Genomic DNA, 20,512 nt, shown 5'->3' on the forward strand with positions numbered 1-20,512 from the left:
CACTCCTGTCAGCTAAGAACAGGAAACTGAGGCTACAATTCGCACAGGCTCACCAAAATTGGACAATAGAAGATTGGAAAAACGTTGCCTGGTCTGATGAGTCTCGATTTCTGCTGCGACATTCGGATGGAAGGGTCAGAATATGGCGTCAACAACATGAAAGCATGGATCCATCCTGCGTTGTATCAATGGTTCAAGCTGCTGGTGGTGGTGTAATGGTGTGGGGGATATTTTCTTGGCACACTTTGGGCCCCTTAGTACCAATTGAGCATCGTGTCAATGCCACAGCCTACCTGAGTATTGTTGCTGACCATGTCCATCCCTTTATGACCACAGTGTTCCCATCTTCTGATGGCTACTTCCAGCAGGATAGCGTGCCATGTCATAAAGCTCGAATCATCTCAGACTGGTTTCTTGAACATGACAATGAGTTCACTGTACTCAAATGGCCTCCACAGTCACCAGATCTCAATCCAATAGAGCACCTTTGGGATGTGGTGGACCGGGAGATTTGCATCATGGATGTGCAGTCGACAAATCTGCAGCAACTGCGTGATGCTATCATGTCAATATGGACCAAACTCTCTGAGGAATGTTTGCAGTACCTTGTTGAATCTATGCCACGAAGGATTAAGGCAGTTCTGAAGGCAAAAGGGGGTCCAACCCGGTACTAGCAAGGTGTACCTAATAAAGTGGCCAGTGAGTGTATATCCGTGAAGACATTTCGCTTCTCATCCAAGAGGCTTCATCAGTTCTTGCCTTTCTGACTAGACCAAGCTACTCTGACTGGCTGGTGATGAAACTCAGATATTTATCCTCTTTGGAGTCGTTATCAGAGCTAACGATGTCCATGGCTCTTTGTGTTCCGATGTGTAGCAACGCCCGTCCTTATCAGAGGTATTGATATGCGTGGCTGTTTTGTGTTCCGACGTTTAGCAACGCCTGTCGTTATCAGAGGTATTGATATGCGTGGCTGTTTTGTGTTCCGACATTTAGCAATGCCTATCGTTATCAGAGGTATTGATATGCGTGGCTCTTTGTGATCCGATGTTAAGCAGCGACAGTCGTTGTGGGTGTTAGTTTCGACTTCGTTAGTGCTCCATTCAGTGGTCATGAGTTGTTGGAGCCGTTAGTGACCGACTGTTGTTCTTGGAGGCTAGGCTCCTTGAGTCTCCTGGGTAGAGATGAAAGGACGGCATTGTAAGTGGGGGATAGGTGGTGTCGCAGACCTCCTCCTCTGTTGAGGGATGGTTTTCCAGTTTCGCATAGATGGCTTCCTTCACCCCTCTTTCAAACCATCTATCTTCCCTGTCCAAAATGTGTACGTTGCTGTCCTCGAAGGAGTGTGTCTTCTCCTTTAGGTGTAGATAAACTGCTGAGTCTTGTCCTGAGGAGTTTGGCCTTCTGTGTTGGGCCATCCGTTTGTGTAGTGGTTGTTTGGTTTCTCCTGTGTTTTGGTCAGTGCAATCCTCATTGCATTGTACAGCATACACCAGATTGCTTTTTTGGGTGTGTGGTACACGGTCTTTTGGGATGAACCAGTCTTTGTCGGAGTGTATTGCTGGGTTTGAAGTATACCGGGACGCGGTGTTTGTTAAAAATTCTCCTGAGTTTCTCGGAGACCCCAGAAACATACGGGATGACTATGTTATTCCTTCTGTTCCTTTTCTCCTCATCGCTCACCCGGTTGGTCTTTTTGGAACGTGTTGCAGTTTTCACAAAGGTCCAACTGGGGTAGCCGCAGGTTTTTAGTCTTATAGTCTTATCATTATCTGTAAAGTATTGAGGGCAGCATGGGCTTCTAGATCCATTTCTAAAACTATTCAACACATTCCATATACCTTTGGTGTTTTTTTTATTGGTCTCTAATTCTTTATTATAGTATTCCTTCTTGCATATCCTCATAATGTTAGCTTGTTTTATATGTTTTGTATTTTATTTCTGATCCAATGGTTCTGTGCTTTATGAATTCTTTATTGAGCTTTTTTTTATGACAAGCATTACATAGTCCCTTTGTGATTCATGGACTGTCTTTATATATTTCTGTTTACTGTTGAATTGTTCGATTGGGCAATTTTTGTCATAAGGATTGTAGTATGTCTAGGAATGAATCGTAAGCTTTGTGTCTTTTTCTTTGTATACTATATTCCAGTTGTGTGTTGGTAATTCATTTTTGAAAGCATTCATGTATTCCTCTGTTCTTACTCTTACATATTTAATGTTGCTGGGAACTTTGTTCTTCCTAAAATTACAGTCATAGACTGTAAAAACTGGTAGATGGTCACTGATGTCATTTATCAAAAGCCCACTCTCAGTGTTGCCTTCTATAATGTTTGTGAATATCTAACTACTACTACCACTACTTTTGGCTGCTCCCATTAGGGATCGCCACAGCGGATCATCCGTTTCCATCTCTTCCTGTCCTTTGCATCTTCCTCTGTCACACCAGCCACCTGCATGTCCTCTCTCACCACATCCATAAACCTCCTCTTTGGCCTAATATATTGTCTATTAAGGTGGAACAGTGTGGTGTGATTCTGCTAGGTCTAGTGATTTTAGGATATAAACCCAAACTATACATTGTGTTAATGAACTACTGTCTTATTGTGCTTATTTGGATTTAACAGGTCTATATTGAAATCCCCACATATGAACATATCCTTTTGTGTTGATTTTGAATACGTTTCTTATTGATTTATTTGACCCCAGTGATCTGTATATACAACTTATGATTACATTCTTCTTTTTTCCCACTCAGATTTCAGTTGTGATACATTCCAGCACATCATCAACAGCTGTGGACATCACTTCTACCACCTTGTAATTGAGGCTGTTGCACACATACAAAGCAACCCCCCCCGCCCCCCGTCCATTTTTGTTCCTCCAGTTCTTATAAGATCATTTGTATCCAGCTAACTCAAAGTCAACGCCTTTCTCAGGGCTGATCCATGTTTCAGATATAGCTATTATGTTAAATGGATTCTTGAAGTGACCTAGATATTCTTTGATGTTTCAGAAGTTGGCATATAGGTTTCTGCTGTTAATGTGGATAATTTAAATTTTATGATCTGAATTGACCATCATGTTGAACTCCAAAGGAGTTGAATCAAGTGCAACTGGACTTGGTATATATCCGTGAAGACGTTTCGCCTCTCATCCAAGAGGCTTCCTCAGTTCATGCCTTTCTGACTAGACCAAGCTAGTCTGACTGGCTGGTGATGAGACTCAGTATTTATCCTCTAGGAGTCGTTGTCAGAGATATTGATATGCGTGGCTCTTTGTGATCAGATGTTTACCAACGCCCGTCGCTAACAGAGCCATAGATATGCGTGGTTCTTTTGTGTACCGATGTTATGGCCGCGCCCGTCGTTATCGGAGCTATTGATATGCCTATATCAGTAATTTCAGTCTACTACTACTACTTTCGGCTGCTCCTGTTAGGGGTCGCCACAGCGGATCATCCGTTTCCATTTCTTCCCGTCTTCTGCATCTTCCTCTGTCACACCAGCCACCTGCATGTCTTCCCTCACCACATCCATAAACCTCCTCTTTGGCCTTCCTCTTCTCCTCTTCCCTGGCAGCTCCATATTCAGCATCCTTCTCCCAATATACTCAGCATCTCTTCTCCACACATGTCCAAGCCATTTCAATCTTGCCTCTCTTGCTTTGTCTCCAAACCGTCCAACCTGAGCGGTCCCTCTAATATAATCATTCCTAATCCTGTCCTTCTTCGTTACTCCCAGTGAAAATCTTAGCATCTTCAACTCTGCCACCTCCAGCTCCGCCTCCTGTCTTTTCGTCAGTGCCACTGTCTCCAAACCATATAACATAGCTGGTCTCACAACCATCTTGTAAACTTTCCCTTTAACTCTTGCTGGTACCCTTCTGTCGCAAATCACTCCTGACACTCTTCTCCACCCACTCCACCCTGCCTGCACTCTCTTTTTCACCTCTCTACTGCACTCCCCGTTACTTTGGACAGTTGACCCCAAGTATTTAAACTCAAATGCCTTTGTCACCTCCACTCCTTGCATCCTGACCATTCCACTGTCCTCTCTCTCATTCACGCATAGGTATTCCGTCTTGCTCCTACTGACTTTCATTCCTCTTCTCTCCACTGCATACCTCCACCTCTCCAGGCTCTCCTCAACCTGCACCCTACTCTCGCTACAGATCACAATGTCATCCGCGAACATCATCGTCCATGGAGACTCCTGCCTGATCTTGTCCGTCAACCTGTCCATCACCATTGCAAACAAGAAAGGGCTCAGAGCCGTTCCTTGATGTAATCCCACCTCCACCTTGAACCCATCTGTCATTCCAACCGCACACCTCACCATTGTCACACTTCCCTCATACGTATCCTGCACCACTCCTACATACCTCTCTGCAACTCCTGACTTCCTTATACAATACCACACCTCCTCGCTCGGCACTCTGTCATAAGCTTTCTCTAAATCTACAAAGACACAATGCAACTCTTTCTGGCCTTCTCTATACTTCTCAATCAACATTCTCAAAGCAAACATCGCATCTGTGGTGCTCTTTCGTGGCATGAAACCATACTGCTGCTCGCTGATCATCACCTCTCCTCTTAACCTAGCTTCTATTACTCTTTCCCAAATCTTCATGCTGTGGCTGATCAACTTTATACCTCTGTAGTTGTTACAGTTCTGCACATCGCCCTTGTTCTTGAAAATCGGTACCAGTATGCTTCTTCTCCACTCCTCAGGCATCCTCTCCCTTTCCAGGATTGTGTTAAACAATCTAGTTAAAAACTCCACTGCCATCTCTCCTAAACATCTCCATGCCTCCACAGGTATGTCATCAGGACCAACTGCCTTTCCACTCTTCATCCTCTTCATAGCTGCCCTCACTTCCTCCTTGTTAATCCACTGAACTTCCTGATTCACTATCCCTACATCATCCAACCTTCTCTCTCTCTCATTTTCTTCATTCATCAGCCCCTCAAAGTATTCCTTCCACCTTCTTAGCACACTCTCCTCGCTTGTCAGCACATTTCCATCTCTATCCTTGATCGCCCTAACTTACTGCACATCCTTTTGCAGCTTGGTCCCTCTGTCTAGCCAATCGGTACAAGTCCTTTTCTCCTTCCTTAGTGTCTAACCTGTCATACAACTCACCATACGCCTTTTCCTTTGCCTTTGCCACCTCTCTCTTTGCTTTACGCTGCATCTCCTTGTACTCCTGTCTACTTTCTTCATCTCTCTTACTATCCCACTTCTTCTTTGCCAACCTTTTTCTCTGTATAATTTGCTGTACTTCCTCATTCCACCACCAAGTCTCCTTGTCTTCCTTCCTCTGTCCTGATGACACACCAAGTACCTTCCTAGCTGTCTCCCTCACTATTTCTGCAGTGGTTGTCCAGCCATCTGGCAACTCTTCACTACCACCCACTGCCTGTCTTAACTCCTGCCTGAACTCCACACAACAGTCTTCCTTCTTCAACTTCCACCATTTGATCTTCGGCTGTGTCTTCACTCGCTTCCTCTTCTTGGTCTTCAAAGTCATCCTACAGACCACCATCCGATGCTGCCTAGCTACGTTCTCCCCTGTCACCACCTTGCAGTCTCCAATCCCTTTTAGATGGCGCCTTCTACATAAGATATAGTCCACCTGTATGCACTTTCCTCCACTCTTGTACGTCACCCTGTGTTCCTCCCTCTTCTTGAAATATGTATTCACCACAGCCATTTCCATCCTTTTCGCAAAATCGACCACCATCTGTCCTTCCACATTTCTCTTCTTGACTCCATACCTTCCCATCACCTCCTCATCACCTCTGTTCCCTTCACCAACATGTCCATTGAAGTCTGCTCCAATCACCACTCTCTCCTCCTTGGGTACCCTCTCCACCATGTCGTCCAACTCACTCCAGAATTCTTCTTTTTCATCCATCTCACACCCAACTTGCGGGGCACATGCGCTGATAACATTCAGCAATAAACCTTCAATTTCCAGCTTCATAGTCATCACTCTGTCTTACACTCTCTTCACCTCCAACACGCTCTTGACATACTCTTCCTTCAGAATTACCCCTACCCCATTACATCTCCCATTCACACCATGGTAGAAGAGTTTGAACCCACCTCCGATACTCCTGGCCTTACTCCCCTTCCATCTGGTCTCTTGCACACACAGTATGCCTACCTTTCTTCTTTCCATCATGTCAGCCAGCGCTCTCCCTTTACCAGTCATAGTGCCAACATTCAAAGTTCCGACTCTCACCTCCACATGCCTACCCTTCCTCCTCTCTAGCTGCCTCTGGACATGCTTTCCCCCTCTCCTTCTCCTTCGCCCAACAGTAGCATAGTTTCCACCGACACCCTGCTGGTTAACAGTACCGGTGGCGGTCGTTGGTAACCCGGGCCTCGACTGATCCGGTATGTAAGTCTTATTTATGATCCGCATATTTGATTTGGCAAAGATTTTACGCCGGATGCCCTTCCTGACGCAACCCTCCCCATTTGTCCAGGCTTGGGACCGGCACTAAGGATGCACTGGCTTGTGATTCCTCAGTGGCTGGGTTAGCAATCCAACTTCACAATCCATCAGCTCTGGTATCTCATGTGCTATGCTGTCCAGATGTTTCCACTTTTTGGCTGTGTCAGGGGTAGGAATGTGGGAACGTTCAAGTGGGATGAAATCCCTGGTGTAGGCAGGTGGCAAGTTGATAAAGCTTTGTGAGGAAAACCCTCTAACTCTGAGCCCACTAACTCTTTCAATCTTAACAATGGAGTCTTTTCCCATCATAGTGGACAGCTTTAACTTCACTGGTTCCAAAGCAGCTCCCATCTGCTCACACAGTTCCTGGTCTACAAAGGTGTTGCTACTCTGGGTGTTTAGTAGGGCATACACTAAGGTCTCTATTTCAGTGGTGGTGTCTGAAGAAATCCAAACAGGCACTATCATGGATGTGCTCCCACCATCGCCTCTGTTTACACAGCAAGAAAGGGAAGATGTGTTTTCTTCTGCTTGCATAGCATGAGAAGATGATTTGTCTGTAGCAGCAGAAAGACGGTCTTCATGAAGTGGTGTTGGATGACGTTTCTTACATATGCCACAAGTAGCTTTATTCTTACAGTCTTTTGAGTTGTGTCCTTGCCTAAGACAGCCAAAGCACAGGTTATTGTCAAATATTAACCTTTTCTTGTCCTCCATAGGCTTATCCGTGAACTTCTGGCATTTGTGGATGGAGTGGCTTTCTCCACAGCACATGCATTTAACTGGGTTTGAAGATCAAAATAAAGTGTTCATTTTCATGGATGCATTAGAATCCCCTGAGCTGTTCTCCACAGCACCATATGTTTTTGTCACTGTACTTGATTTATCTGACGCTTTCACATTTGTGATGAATGCATTAGCCTTTGGGTGCTTTATATCTCCAGATGGTTTTTCTTCGGTAGGCTTCAAGGCATGAAAGGTTGTTACAGGATTGCATGCAATTTCTGCTTCTTGTGCCATAAAATCTGCAAACTCCTTGAAATTAGGGTATTCCTCTGTTTGTTTCAACTGCTTTGTGACATGACGATTCCAGCGAGAGGTCACCCAATCAGGGAGTTTTTGAAGCATCTTTTGATTCTCTTCACAGTCATTTAACACTTGAAGCCCTTTTTACATGTGGCATGGCATTGCTGCAACCTGTGAGAAAATCACTGAACTGTCTCAGTTTAACTGACTCCCTCGAACCAATCTTTGGCCAGTTATTCAGCTTTTCCCTAAACACACGCTGGATTATGAAGGGATGACCATACCGGGTGTTCAGTGTCGCCCATGCTTGGTTGTAGGCATCATCATCCTTTCTGAAAAAGCTTCCTTCCAGTACAGATCGTGCCTCACCACTGATGTATTTTTGTAGGTAGAGCAACCTGTCAGCTGGATTTGTGCATCATCGTTCGATCAATGCCTTGAAACTTGTGCTCCACTCTAAGAATTTAAGTGGGTCCCCAGAAAAGATTGAGGGTTCGGGTGTAGGAAGTCTGGTGAGAACCATTGTGTCATGTAGAGCTTGTACTAATGATGCTTCTTTGTTAGTATTGTTTGTTTGTTCATTGTTATTTTTCTTACTTGTTTGTTCCCTTTCAATTTCTTTATAAGGTACTGGAGGACAATTGGCTACCTCAATGCGTGCTGTTCTAATTTCATCACAGGCCTCACTTGATTCAGCTTCAGAGTATGCCTTAAGTTTTGCAGCTATTACTTGAAGATCTCTCTGATTTTCCAGCCTTTTCAGTTCTTGCCTTTGTGCCACGATTGCCTTCTCCATCTTCATTTCGGCCTTCTTTGCAGCAAACTGTGCAGCACACTCTGCTCTTTTTGCTGTGATGCTTTGTTGTTCTGATCAACAGCTTGAGTGGTGACTACGAACAGTATATTTGGAAATTGTAGTCCCAAATATTGACTGGGCATACTCTCTGTCGAGCACCATACAAAGTCTTGCGTTTTCTGCCTTGGCATCAAACTCCTCTAGCCCCACTTCACTCATGCGTACTTTCATTAGCCCCATCAAATCTGTTGTAACTGCTGTGCAGGAATCCATCTTTCTTCTAATCTCAGTAGAAGGTGCCGATTGAGATCGTATATTTTCATACACATCGCTCACTTGTGACACCAGCCCTTCAACGTCATCCATCATGCCACCCAAGTCTTGGTCGGAGCACTCCTCCTTAAATTTGGTACGTGTAGCTCTAACTTGTTCTTTCCACCTTTCATATAACATGGTGAATTTACTCTCCCTCTGAGAGGTCTCTTGTGTCTTCAGCTCCAGCATTTTTGGGGTTAACGTTCTCTCTCGTGAAGATTTCCTGGGTTCAACTCTCTTTAAAGTGTCAGAGGTAGGCTCCTTCATTGCTATTTGGTGTATTTCTATTTTAGCATGAATATCACCTATGAGTAACTCTAATCTCTCCTTTTCAGCTTTATCAATTTGTGATTCTAATTTTTCACTTAACCTAGTTAATTCTACTTGAAGGGACTCAACTTGTTCGCTAAGTTCGAAACCTTGTGATTTTTCTCTGTGAACTGACATCGTAAATGTTTTAGGAAAAGCACTGTATCTATCACCAAGTTATCGCTAAATATGCATATAAACCTTTTACAAATATGTAATTGTCAGTGCAATCCAAGTGCCAATATGCACTAACTATTCACTCAGTTAAACCCCCAATGCACTCCTTTGATTATGCATTTGAACTCTCAGTTCAAAAACACCATTAGAACTTTCATAACAATGCAACACTAGTAAAGCAATAACAACAATTAGGCTATAATGATAAATCAAATATTTTTCTCGATAATAAAACAATTTTTAATAAGTATTTTTCCTTTCAAATCTTACAAATGTCCATGAAGTTGAAGAGCTAGCACTGTCAAACCTGATGTCGTCTGCAAAGCCACACTCTCCCGTCCTAAGACAGCAATGGAATGGAACGGACACTGCACGCTGAAGCCTCTACAGAGCCGTACGCTGAGAATCGCTGCCCTCTCTTGGCGAAACCGCGGCACTGCACGGCGATTTATCCCGACAATCTTGAACAGAAGCCAACTCTCCCTGCTGCTCCCAGGCTTTATCAGAGGCCGTTCCTCCGCGTCTCCCGGCGAAACGGCAAAATGGGATTCTTCTCCGGCCACATTTTATATCGCTCCCTCTGTCGTCAGCAGACACCGTGAAAACTACAAGAAAATAAAGGACAAAAAGTTTAAGATATACATCTCTCATACCGTTTACAGTCTCTCAAGCTAGTGTCCGTTGATCAACAGGCCCAAACGTTAGCACAACAAAAATACGATGAAATCCAGTAAAATAGCTGAAAACATATCACATTGTCCATGTAAAGCCACATCAACAACATTATAAACAAATATAAAACACACGAAGGAGAATTACCGTGTGCGCCTCTTGAAGCACGTGTAGAATAAAGTTGTTTTGGGGGCTGTATACGAGACGTCTCTCCTCTCCATCTATACTGGTTCTGACCCATAATGGTATGTAACGGGTCATGTGACCCGTTACACTCTGACGTCAAATAAACCTTGCATAAAGGTACATTTATTAACTAAACGTTTTTTACCGTGTTATATTTCAAATAAATTCTTACCATGTTACCCCTTTTAACCACTTATTTATTACATTTTTAATCGGGTTTTTTTTACGGCTGAATGAACTCAATATAACTATCTCTGAGACAGTTACACCAAGTACCTCCCTAGCTGTCTTCCTCACTATTTCTGCAGTGGTTGTCCAGCCATCCGGCAACTCTTCACTACCACCCAGTGTCTGTCTTAACTCCTCCCTGAACTCCACACAACAGTCTTCCTTCAACTTCCACCATTTGATCTTCAGCTCTGCCTTCACTCGATTCCTCTTCTTGGTCTCCAAAGTCATCCTACAGACCACCGTCCGATGCTGCCTAGCTACGTTCTCTCCTGTCACCACCTTGCAGTCTCCAATCCCTTTCAGATCGCACCTTCTACATAAGATGTAGTCCACCTGTGTGCACTTTCCTCCCCTCGCCCTGTGTTCCTCCCTCTTCTTGAAATATGTATTCACGATAGCCATTTCCATCCTTTTTGCATAATCCACCACCATCTGTCCTTCCACATTTCTCTCCTTGACACCATACCTACCCATCACGTCCTCATCACCTCTGTTCCCTTCACCAACATGTCCATTGAAGTCCGCTCCAATCACCGCTGTCTCCTCCTTGGGGACACTCTCCACCACGTCATCCAACTCCCTCCAGAATTCTTCTTTCTCTTTCATCTCACACCCATCTTGTGGGGCAGCACTTATAACATTCATTAATACACCTTCGATTTCCAGCTTCATACTCATCACTCTGTCTGACACTCTCTTCACCTCCAGCACACTCTTGACATACTCTTCCTTCAGAATTACTCCTACCCCATCTCTCCTCCCATTCACACCATTGTGGAAGAGTTTGAACCCACCTCTGATGCTCCTGGCCTTACTCCCCTTCCACCTGGTATCTTGCACACACAGGATACCTACCGTGGTGCTTGAAAGTTCATGAACCCTTTAGAATTTTCTATATTTCTGCATAAATATGACCTAAAACATCATCAGATTTTCACACAAGCCCTAAAAGTAGATAAAGAGAACCCAATTAAACAAACGAGAAAAAAATATTTTACTTGGTCATTTATTTATTGAGGAAAATTATCCAATATTACATATCTGTGATTGGCAAAAGCACGTGAACCTTTTCTTTCAGTATCTGGTGTGACCCCCCCCCCCCCCTTGTGCAGCAATAACTGTAACTAAACGTTTCTGGTAACTCTTGATCAATCTGCACATTGGCTTGGAGGAATTTTCACCCATTCCTCTGTACAGAACGGCTTCAACTCTGGGATGTTGGTGGGTTTCCTCACATGAACTGCTCGCTTCAGGTCCTTCCACAACATTTCGATTGGATTAAGGTCAGGACTTTGACTTGGCCATTCCAAAACATTAACTTTATTCTTCTTTAACCATTCTTTGGTAGAATGACTTGTGTGTTTAGGGTCGTTGTCTCGCTGCATGACCCACGTTCTCTTGAGATTCAGTTTGCAGACAGATGTCCTGACATTTTCCTTAAGACTTCGCTGGTATATTTCAAAATTCATTGTTCTATCAATGATGGCAAGCTGTCCTGGCCCAGATGCAATGTTTTCCTTTCTCCAAACATAACGCTTCTCATTTAAACCAAAAAGTTCGATTTTGGTCTCATCCATCCACAAAATTTTTTTCCAGTAGTCTTCTGGCCTGTCCACGCGATCTTTAGCAAACTGCAGACGGGCAGCAATGTTCTTTTTGGAGAGCAGTGGCTTTCTCCTTGCAACCCTGCCAATCACACCATTGTTGTTCAGTGTTCTCCTGATGGTGGACTCATGAACATTAACATTAGCCAATGTGAGAGAGGCCTTTAGTTGCTTAAAAGTTACCCTGGGTTCCTTTGTGACCTGGCTGATTATTACACGCCTTGCTCTTGGAATGATCTTTGATGGATCGACCACTCCTGGGGAGGGTAACAGTGGTCTTGAATTTCCTGCATTTGTGCAAAATCTGTCTGACTGTGAATTGGTGGAGTCCAAACTCTTTACAGATGGGTTTGTAACCTTTTCCAGCCTGATGAGCATCAACGCTTTTTCTGAGGTCCTCAGAAAGCTCCTTTGTTCTTGCCATGACATATTTCCACAAACATGTGTTGTGACGATCAGACTTTGATAGATTCCTGTTCTTTAAATAAAACAGGGTGCCCACTCACACCTGATTGTCATCCCATTGATTGAAAACACCTGACTCCAAGTTCACCTTCAAATTAACTGCTAATCCTAGAGGTTCACATACTTTTGCCACTCACAGATATGTAATATTGGATGATTTTCCTTAATAAATAAATGACTAAGTATAACATTTTTGTCTCATTTGTTTAATTGGGTTCTCTTTATCTATTTTTATGACTTGTGTGACAATTTGATGATGTTTTAGGTCACATTTATGCAGAAATATAGAAAATTCTAAAGGGTTCACAAACTTTCAAGCACCACTGTACCTTTTTTCTTTCCATCATATCAGTCATAGTGCCAACATTCAAAGCCCTGACTCTCACCTCCACACTCCTACCCTTCCTCCTCTCTCATTGCCTCTAGACATGCCTTCCTCCTCTCCTTCTCCTTTGCCCAACAGTAGCATAGTTTCTACCGGCACTCTGCTGGTTAACAGTACCGGTGGGAGTCGTTAGTAACCCAGACTTCGACTGATTCGGTATGGAAGTCTTATTTATGATCCACATATTTGATTTGGCAAAGATTTTATGCCGGATGCCCTTCCTGACGCAACCCTCCCCATTTATCCGGGCTTGGGACCGGCACTGAGAATGCACTGGCTTGTGCATCCTCAGTGGCTGGGTTGAACACATGATTTGGCAAATAACACAATTATTATTCTTGGGAATTTATTTTTACATAAGAACAGATTCCTGAAAACGCTGCCAAACTTCCTCATATTTCATAGGGAACTGTGTCATTTCTCATCACTGACGTTAATAGAGAAGAAGAATGCTATGGAACTTCTGTATTGATAGCAGAACTCGAACGTGCAGAGAACCCCTCGGACTCCCCTCCCTTTCATAATGTATTTAATTTAATTTATTTAATTTTCTTGATTTTCTTTACTTTTATTTCCCCCCTCTTTATTTTGTTTTATGTGTTGTATGTAGAATTTAAACACCCATCCATCCATTATCCAAACCACGTCAATAAAAAAAGTTGTCAATAAAAAAAAAGTAATGCTGTGCTCGTCAGCAGATCAGAGGGAGGGAGATGAGCGGGATAGACTATGTCACTTGTGTGCACTCTCTTGTCAAAAACAATGGTTCATTTTGAGCCTAATTATCTCAGTATTGTTTTTCAACTGAATTGTTCATTTTTTTATAAAAACATATTGTAACGTGCATGGATAAGAAGACACGCTGGCCGCTGGCTGGTCTGGCCCTTTAGTCGAGCGGTTAGCGATGTCTCTTGCGGTGCGGGTGATACAGGTTCGCGCCGCGGCAGTTCCTGTGGTTGCGTTGCCCCCCCGAATTCGCTACATTGGTGTCAGAAGTGGGATGGAGCGACTGTAAGGCCATCGGAAGCGTAGGCGCCCTGAGGCGTGAAGGAGCTGATACGCTTAAGGGCGGGCACGCGCCCCCCGAAGGAGGGGGGGTAGTGTAACGTGCATGGATAAGAAGACACGTTGGCCTCTGGCCGCTGACTGACGGGTCTGACCCTTTAGTCCAGCGGTTAGCCATGTCCCCTACAGTGCAGGCGATACAGGTTCGCTTTCCGGCCGCGGCAGTTTCTGTGGTTGCGTTGTCCCCCGAATTCGCTACAATATATGGACATTTTTTATAGGATTGCTCCGCGTGCTGTGTTAATGGCCTCGCGTGCCACCGTGGTCACACGCAAAACCCTTCCCTTATAGTCTTACAGTCAAACATGTTCTTCTTCATATTGTCAGACCCAAATTTGAAGTTATTGACTTGCCATACATTTTCATATGAGCATAATCAATCAGAAGATTATTTTTGCCAATTCCGTAAACGTTTTTTCAGGTCCAGTGACACAGACAAAGCAGCGATGGGTGATCCAAACCGCTTATCCTGCTCTCAGGGTTGTGGGGATGCCGGAGCCTATCCCAGCTGTCACTGGGTGGCAGGCAAGGAGACACCCTGGACAGGCCGCCAGGCCATCACAGGGCCAACACACACTGGGATTATGTTTATTATGAAATTACTGCAGACTCTACTCATTGTAATAAGATAGTAAAGGTCCTGGACTGGGTCCTGGACTGTTCCGGTGGCATCCGGACACTGCTTGGCATCCTGCGCATCATATTTTTCATAAATTTTATAAGTCCATTATAATTCTGTTTATCATCTTTCAGTGTTGTATTGTGTAAATTGTGTAAACACAACATCCATTGCACGTTGCCCGTCCTGGGAGAGAGATCCCTCCTCTGTTGCTCTCCCTGAGGTTTCTTCCTATTTTTTCTCCCTGTTAAAGGTTTTCTTTTAGGGAGTTGTTCCTTACCCAATGAGAAGGTCTAAGGACAGGATGTTGTGTTGCTGTTAAGCCCACTGAGGCAAATTTGTAATTTGTGATATTGGGCTATACAAATAAAACTGACTTGACTTGACTTAAAGATAACATTCTGTAAGCAACCTGTATTGCCTGAAAACCTCGATCTGATTTGTGGTGATCAGGCTTATAGCTGTTTCCTCGTATGGTATATATGCAGCTCAGGAAGATATCAAGTCACTCTCTACTGTGTTAGAGCGTCACTATGTTAGAACGTCTGTCCTTACCTGTCACTCACTATGTTAGAACATTCTAACACATTGTGTTAGAACATCTACTGTGTTAGAATGTCACTATGTTAGAACATCTGTCCTTACCTGTCCCTATGTTAGAACATTCTAAAACATTGTGTTAGAACATCTACTGTGTTAGAATGTCACTATGTTAGAACATCTGTCCTTACCTGTCCCTATGTTAGAACATTCTTACACATTGTGTTAGAACATCTACTGTGTTAGAACATCACTATGTTAGAACGTCTGTCCTTACCTGTCCCTATGTTAGAACATTCTAACACATTGTGTTAGAACATCTACTGTGTTAGAATGTCACTATGTTAGAACGTCTGCCCTTACCTGTCCCTATGTTAGAACATTCTAACACATTGTGTTAGAACATCTACTGTGTTAGAATGTCACTATGTTAGAACATCTGTCCTTACCTGTCCCTATGTTAGAACATTCTTACACATTGTGTTAGAACATCTACTGTGTTAGAACATCACTATGTTCTAACATCTGTCCTTACCTGTCCCTATGTTAGAACATTCTAACACATTGTGTTAGAACATCAACTGTGTTAGAATGTCACTATGTTAGAACATCTGTCCTTACCTGTCCCTATGTTAGAACATTCTAACACATTGTGTTAGAACATCTACTGTGTTAGAATGTCACTATGTTCTAACGTCTGTCCTTACCTGTCCCTATGTTAGAACATTCTAACACATTGTGTTAGAACATCTACTGTGTTAGAATGTCACTATGTTAGAACGTCTGTCCTTACCTGTCCCTATGTTAGAACATTCTAAAACATTGTGTTAGAACATCTACTGTGTTAGAATGTCACTATGTTCTAACGTCTGTCCTTACCTGTCCCTATGTTAGAACATTCTAACACATTGTGTTAGAACATCAACTGTGTTAGAATGTCACTATGTTAGAACATCTGTCCTTACCTGTCCCTATGTTAGAACATTCTAACACATTGTGTTAGAACATCTACTGTGTTAGAATGTCACTATGTTCTAACGTCTGTCCTTACCTGTCCCTATGTTAGAACATTCTAACACATTGTGTTAGAACATCTACTGTGTTAGAACATCACTATGTTAGAACGTCTGTCCTTACCTGTCCCTATGTTAGAACATTCTAACAAATTGTGTTAGAACATCTGCTGTGTTAGAATGTCACTATGTTCTAACGTCTGTCCTTACCTGTCCCTATGTTAGAACATTCTAACAAATTGTGTTAGAACATCTGCTGTGTTAGAATGTCACTATGTTCTAACGTCTGTCCTTACCTGTCCCTATGTTAGAACATTCTAACAAATTGTGTTAGAAAATCTACTGTGTTAGAATGTCACTATGTTCTAACGTCTGTCCTTACCTGTCCCTATGTTAGAACATTCTAACAAATTGTGTTAGAACATCTGCTGTGTTAGAATGTCACTATGTTAGAACATCTGTCCTTACCTGTCCCTATGTTAGAACATTCTAACAAATTGTGTTAGAACATCTACTGTGTTAGAATGTCACTATGTTCTAACGTCTGTCCTTACCTGTCCCTATGTTAGAACATTCTAACACATTGTGTTAGAACATCTACTGTGTTAGAATGTCACTATGTTCTAACGTCTGTCCTTACCTGTCCCTATGTTAGAACATTCTAACACATTGTGTTAGAACATCTGCTGTGTTAGAATGTCACTATGTTCTAACGTCTGTCCTTACCTGTCCCTATGTTAGAACATTCTAACAAATTGTGTTAGAACATCTACTGTGTTAAAATGCACGATGGATGATAAGCATAGAAAAAGAGGAATGCTCTTTGTGCTTGGGCTTCCCATAGCCTTCTCTTACAAATTCAACCTCCAGTACCAACATGATACAGTGTGCATGCTGGAATTCATTCAGTGGTAGGAGCTTTTTACACATACTGTAACACACATCTTGACTTGACTGACCTTTTATTTTTTTCACACATCGCCATTGTCCAATAACCTGATATGATACAGTGTGCATGCTGGAATTCATTCAGCGGTAGGAGCTTTTTACACATACTGTAACACACATCTTGACTTGATTGACCTTTTTTTTTCTTCATATTTTTTTTCTCATTGTCCAATAACCTGATAACCACTGGTGCCTCTACTAACATTGTTATGGCTGATACTATTTCATTTCCATCACATTCTTATTTTTAACTTGATTATTGGTGTGCATTGATATATATTTGCTTAGTGAAATGAGACAACCATATGGTTCAATATTCTTCAACACTACTTTGTACTGCACAGGCTCTTGCTTGATATGTCATGTTCACAGATTGACGTCACCTGAAAGAAGAATATTTTTGTCATTCTACATTGTTTTTCAGAACCTGCATTGACATTAATCCTGCTAGGGGCACAAAAGCAATCCGTGATAAGGTGCAAAGCAAGAAGAGTGGGAAGATGGTCAAAAGAAGATAACGTCAGTGAATCCGCACATCTGCACACTCATCAAGAAGCTCAGTGGTGTCAAGTGGGACTTTCTGATCTTTCACACACACTTTTACACACACACACACACACACACACACACACACACACACACACACACACACACACACACACACACACAAATATGCACACACGTGCATGCACACACAACCACTCACCACCTCATCCAGCCACTCATTCAAACATTCACTTATTTACTCACTCGCTCGCTCACTCACTCACTCACTCACTCGCTCGCTCAGTGACAAAAACCCATGTCTTTTCTTATTCAAGCTGTTGGAACTGGAGGTAGACATTGTTCAGAAAAACATCTGCATTATTCTTTTGTGTTCACTTTAGTGTAGTACACTCATGCAAACTAGACCGCCGCTGTTCTGTGGCAGGTTAGTTAAAAACAGTTAGTTTGATGTTCATTTCTCACAAAAACAAATACTATGTTACAGTGAGATGCCAAATATAGTAGTAAAAGAAGAAGAAAAAACTGTCAATCTCCCGAAAAAAAAAACCGAAACAAAGAAAAGTAAAGTAAACAGGCAGGGAGTTAAGATGTATTCGGGTCAAGCTTTGGTTGTGTTGCACTGGTGATATGTTCTTATTTTAATAAATATTTGAAAAGGAACGATAGATAATGAATATTCTCCCTTTGCCATTTTTTCATTATTATTATTATTATTATTATTATTAGTAGTAGTAGTAGTAGTAGTAGTAGTAGTAGTAGTAGTAGTAGTAGTGGTAGTGGTAGTGGTAGTAGTAGTACAGTAACATAAGTACAGGACACATACTGTAGATTCAAATACAGTTTACATTATTAATTTACTGAAAAAACAACAGTATTGTGTTGTACATTTACAAGAATACAGCAATGAACTGCACATGTATTTCTAGTAATACACTATAATTCTAAAATACAGTAAGAAACTGTAAAAAAAAAACATAGTACTTTACAAGTGAAGCTGCTGCCAGGTAATTACTGCAAATTTAAAGTGAAAAGTTGAGTTGCTGGATAATGGGATCAGCATCCAAAGATTAAGAAATGGGAGCTCCACACCTAGTATATCCTGAAAAATTTTAACTTACTTTGCCAAAACATTGTCATCAGAGTTATGAGCATGTGGTTTCCTTCTCTTAATCGTTGTTTCCTTTCACTTGTGATGTTGTCCTTTATCATTTGTTAGTGAGATGCTTGTGGTACTTGATGCATGCGCCCCACCAATTCTCAGAAAGAGCTCTGATAAGGTGTGTACAAAGTAGAGTAAATGGGATGAATGACACAAAAAAAACTAGTTCTGTTTATTGCATTTTGCTTGCACCAACTTAGACCTTTGCAATAATCGAATTAGCATGTCAATACACCAGTGTGTGTGTGTGTGGGGGGGGGGCAGGACGTGAAGAGGTGTGTGGGGGTGGGGGCTTGTTAGGTTATGTTAGGTTTCAGGCTGTCAGACCAGCAGTAGTATTAATTGAGTTTGTTGATGAGTAAGTTGCCAATTGAATGGGGGGGGGCGGGGTGTTTGTTTCCTCTTGTGGTTCTTGTAGTAATTTCTTGCAGACCACACTGACGGTGAGTCAACGTCTGAAAAGCTGGTTCTCAAATTCCCCAGAGTAGCTTTTGTTGGGCACCTCTGCCTCATTTTTTCCAGTGTGTATTTAGCCTGCTTGTGTGCCTGCAGTGCCTGCAGTGCGGATTTAGCCTGCTTGAAAAATTAGGAAACACTGTTTTTATGGTGAAAACCATTCAACAGGTTCTGTCGATGCTAGCGTTTTTGGATTGTCTTAAGTCTCTTATTTTGGGCCACTTGACATGACAATCATACTATCTCCGCATTTTCAAAAAGCACTGTTTCTCCCGTCCAAGCTACAACACTAGACAGGCATTCTCAAATTCATCCACTTTGCAGAACATTTTCAAAAAGAGACGTTTTTGGTGATCAAAAATGCTGGCTTAATGTTGATGGAAGGCCAAAATTGAGAAGAAGAAAAAAAAAAGGATTTATTTTCAAATTTATCCATGGCCTTCAAAGTGAGACATGGCGCCAGTGATATTTCTGGAGAACTGGGGGGTAGGATCATTACTGGATCTTGATGCACTAATGTTCTGTCTAATGGCAATAATTTTGTTATTGAAAAATGTAGCTAATTGCTCACATATTTGAGTGGACAGCATCTCTGATGGGTTTGGAGAAGGTGGATTAATAAGTCGGTCGATAGTGGAGAAAAGCACTTTACTATTGTTAATATTTTCATTAATGATTTTAGAGAAAAAAGACTGTCCGGCCTGTTTAATTTCTTTGCAGTACTTGTTCAGTCTGTCCTTGTAAATTTCATGGTGAACCTGAAGTTTAGTCTTTCTCCACTGTCGTTCTGCTTGGCGACAGTCTCTCTTAAGCTGCCTAATAACCACTCCATTTCTCCAGGGGGCTTTTTGTTTTTCTATGTTTTTAGTTTTAACAGGTGCAATGTTATCAAAGATATTCCGTATTTTCGAGTTAAAGTCGTCCACAAGATCCTCAGTTTGTGACGACATGAACGGCAATCATTCATTTACAGTTTTCTGAAAGGTTTCAATTGTGTTATTATCAATGAAGCGTTTTTTGAGCATACGAGTGCTCTTCTGTTGTACAGGAAGAGCTGGCACATCAAAAAATATACAACAGTGATCAGAGATAGCAACAGCCATAAAACGGGGTACAGTAATATTAAGTCCTTTTGATATGACTAAGACTAGAATATGACCCTTAATGTGTGTGGGTCCGGAAACATGCTGAGTGAGAGCAAATGCCTCCAGTAAGCCAATTAGAGTCGAAACCGGGCAGCTGAAGTACTTTGTCTGGAGTCGACTCATACAGCCAGGTCTCAGTGAAACAGGGGTCAATAGAGAGTGTTATGATGATGAGCTATATTTTGCCCACTTGGTTATAGAATGAGCGGAGATTGGCATCCTCAGAAAATGTTGAATGGGACGGCCAAAAGATGGGGTGCTCTCAAAATTTGGGGTATATTCTTTCCAATACAACTGCAGGAAGTTTTGCAGTAAAGACATAATTCGGTAAATTAATGCAAATTACTGTTAAGAAAAAAAAAGTATCAGGGGTGCCCCGGTGGCTCACCTGGTAGAGTGCGAGTCCTTACCACAGTGGCCTAGGTTTGA

This window comes from Lampris incognitus, chromosome 6 (genome assembly GCF_029633865.1).
Source record: "Lampris incognitus isolate fLamInc1 chromosome 6, fLamInc1.hap2, whole genome shotgun sequence".
NCBI classification, from domain to species: domain Eukaryota; kingdom Metazoa; phylum Chordata; class Actinopteri; order Lampriformes; family Lampridae; genus Lampris; species Lampris incognitus.